The sequence below is a fragment of the Bufo bufo genome, chromosome 5, assembly GCF_905171765.1.
Source record: "Bufo bufo chromosome 5, aBufBuf1.1, whole genome shotgun sequence".
Taxonomy (NCBI): domain Eukaryota; kingdom Metazoa; phylum Chordata; class Amphibia; order Anura; family Bufonidae; genus Bufo; species Bufo bufo.
The window spans coordinates 101,800,187-101,803,719 of record NC_053393.1 but is presented as its reverse complement, the minus strand read 5'-3'; the positions used below and the strand labels follow the sequence as shown (position 1 = coordinate 101,803,719).

The window sequence follows — 3,533 nt, the reverse complement described above, 5'->3', positions numbered from 1 at the left end:
GTCCATTTAGCTATAATTCAGTAACACTCAAAACCATACTTACAAAGATATAAAGAAGAAATCCATAACAGTAAGGAGGACAGGGCTGATATATCCTTTGTATAGCCACAGTGCTTTTTTTTTTTTTGTATACATAAAATGTAAAAAAGAAAAAATTAAGAAAATATAAATTGGAAAAAAAATACTTTATGAAAAGGCCCTGTCTTTTTATTGTGATATTGCCCTTTAATATATATATATATATATATATATATATATATATATATACATATACATAAAATTCTATATGCAAATACACGTATACGGTATGTGTATACATATGCATTTAGAGGATTAGAATACACAGGATATCCACTTTCGCACACTCGCACACCTATTTGGTGACTGCATTATATATGCACACCCATCTTGTATTGCTGTGTAATTGTTGCGTGTAGGTGTGTGTAAAGATAATAAAGAGAAATCTAGAGTCCACTTGAGATTTTCACAGGAATATACTTGGGAAGATTAGGAGCGATTTTACAGCTATGCAGTGCAGTTTCGCCTCTCGTCTTCTTGGCTATTAAGGTACACTTGGTCTGGTAGAACCATCACGCGGAATCTGCTCCTAGATTTTTATTTCCGAAAAAATCTTACCATACTGCCTTTCTGCTTTTAATAAGTAGAATTCTGCACCCTTTAGCACGGCAAGTGTTTTCAATTTGCAAACATAGACGGTTTCGAATGTTATCACTTACAGGAATTGGCAAAATTGTCTTCTAGTATAGCGTTTCTACTGCTGACCCCGTAGTTCGCCATAATTCTCGTCTGTGTTTTGTATGATTTTTTTTTTTTTATTCCTCTGAAATAGCCCGAGAGCTTTAATGGTGCTAACCCTTTCCGTTGGCATTTGGCAGTCTTGGTACTTAAGGCCTAAGACAAGTTTTTGACGTGCAGCCCAGGAATCCTGGACTTAAAAGGCACATCGGTTCCAGTATGAGGTTATGGTTCACCTGCTTAGGCTTTTGACATTGTAAACATCCTTTGCTCTAGACTTGCCTTTACTTTTGCTTTTGTGGAACCCCTGTTCTTAAAAGAGTGTGATTGAGCAAAATGCTTCAGTAGGTGCCATGTACACCAAGCGTAGAGTATCTTTTCAATTTTGAATGATAAATTGGAATGTATGCATATGGGTAGCTATGGTCACCTAGATTTTATAGGATTGATCCTGACCACCGTTCATTCAAAAACATATGTAATGTATATTTGAAATTTCTAGAAAATGTCTTTCATGGAAAAAATTTCCCTCGGCGCAAAAGAAATGCTCCGGGGATTGTCCCATATTAAAGACGTACGGAACGACAGTGGAATTACGGTCGTCGACATCAGTTGTATAGCAATAGTATGTATAGGATTATCTAACTGTAATGCATAAATATTCGATTCAATTTTCAAAATTATTATTCTTTTTTTGAAAAATAAATATAAATTTGAGAAAAATGTAAATACAAATTCCTTAGAACTTTTAGATGACAGTTTTCGGGTATTATTTGAATTTTTATTGTCTTTTTGACTCTCGTGCGGGTAGAAAAGAAGTGGTGTAGAAATGCTCCTACCTTTAAATGCCTTGCAAGGTAAATTTAAGGGAAGATTTTTTATTTTTATTCTTTTACTCTTCTGGTATGTGATTATCTTTGTGATTCTGTTCATTCTCCAAAGCCCTATAGTTTGTATACATGTGTGTGTTAGTAATTAAGTCTTCAGCCAGGAGTGGATGGTCTGCTCTGTGATCCTGCTTCTGATTATTGTTGTGGTTTCTGCAGCCCCAGCGAGCGGCTCTAAGTCCAGGCTGCACGTCATTTGCAATCTGGAGACTGTTGATCACCTCACTAATTACACCTCCCCCTCTCTCTCCTCTCCTCTCTCTCTCTCTCTCTTTCTCGCTCGCTCTCTCTCATTCCCAGAGTGCATATCAGGAACAGACACACAAAGACATGCGCACTCAACTTAATCAGCCATTTTTTTAAACAGGGCTAAAACGATAATAATTAGCAGAATAAAGACATTCATTTCCTTTCCTCCTTTTCCCAAGCCCTTCACAAGCAAACAGCGAGGCAGCGGATGGCACATGCTTTCACACCCAGCGGACCCAGAACAACAAGCAGAGCTTCTTCTCCGCTCTGTTCCTCCTATCTGCACTCCTGCAAAAAAAGTTCCAGGATTATTATCCCTTTTTTTTTTGTACGATTGTCCTTTTTTATTCTGATTTTTTTTTTTCCTCTTGATGAACATTCTCCTTGTATTGGATGGGATCAGCTGTTGTGAATAAGCTGAAGAGAGAGATACACACACACAGTCTTTTTTAAGAAGAACGAGTGAAAACTGCGAGGGGGAAATGGAAAGTAAGTTTTTTCCTTAACTTTTATTGAGCAGTTTGTGTTAAATTTAGGTCAGGTATTGATTATCTTTCCAGGCTGATCTTGCACAATCTTTGATATTTTGCTCGCTCTCCCTCTCTCTCTCTCTCTCTCTCTCTGCTCGCTCAGAGGCTCACTTTGTTTCTCTCACACACACATACACACACACATTCCCCATCTGCACAGATCCCGGCTAACTCCCCCTTCCTTCCTTTTCTTTCCTCCGAACTGACATACCAGGGAGCAGTCCGCACTGATTGCTGCTGGGTCTCCGTTCGCTTTTTCTCTTTTTCTTTTCTCTTTTTTTCCCCCCTCCGGTTTTTTTACTCTGTTGCAACTTGGATTAGACATCTCAACGCAGGGAAGGAGCAAATAAAAAAAAAATTAAAATCTGTCAGACAGCAAGAAGCCCGGCTGTCAAAAAACAAAAAAGAGTGCCCCACATCTCTCAGCCAGGGTTGTCTGGAAGCTGCATTTCCCCTGTAAAGATAAATACAAATTCTGAAGCCTGATTTTTTTTTCCACTCCAGCTTTTCCTCTCGCTTCGCACAATGATCTGCATTTATTTCAGGCGTTTTAAGGCTGCAGGTACGTGCTTGGCTCGTAGGGCAATATTAGTGCTCCTACTCCTATGGGCAGCAGTAAAAAAAAAAAAAAAAAAAAAGTTACTCTTGCTGTAAAGCACACTTCCCGTCATGGTCGTCACCGCTTCTATACCACGCTGTAAACCTTGTATTATGTTGTTGTATTTTACAATAGAATATGCAGATCTGCGCTCTTCTTTAGCTTAGTGGTATGGTCTGCTAGGTTTAGATGACCTTGCTGGGGGTGGCTGGCGAAGAATGGCCGTGGGGGATGTTTTTTTTTTTTTTAGACCGTCTCCTGGAGATTTCTTGTCCTGTGCTGGCTGTGTGCTTCAGGGGCAAGCATAACTCATCCCTCCACTCCCAGCTAACAGCCTCCCTGACTCTGTGCACACAATGAAGCTGACATGCAAGTCAAAGCCTTCTCACAATAGCGGAAGGAAATAAAATAAAAAAATCCCACAAGTTCTCTTCATAAAAACGTCCTACGTTATGTACAAGACCCCATGCTAAAAAAATTTAAAAAAATAAAAAAAAATTTAAATGCAGCATT

The 3,533-nt window shown here is 38.9% G+C and overlaps 1 protein-coding gene across 1 annotated transcript in view; it reads left to right on the top strand.

Moving 5' to 3' along the window:
• Positions 1-123: 123 nt before the first annotated feature.
• The window catches only part of ZFHX4 (zinc finger homeobox 4), a 157,126-nt gene continuing 153,716 nt past the window's right edge, over positions 124-3,533 (top strand). The window contains exon 1 of the mRNA XM_040433737.1: positions 124-2,381. The gene's annotated coding sequence lies outside the window, so the exon portion shown is untranslated. The remainder of the gene's footprint in view (positions 2,382-3,533) is intronic.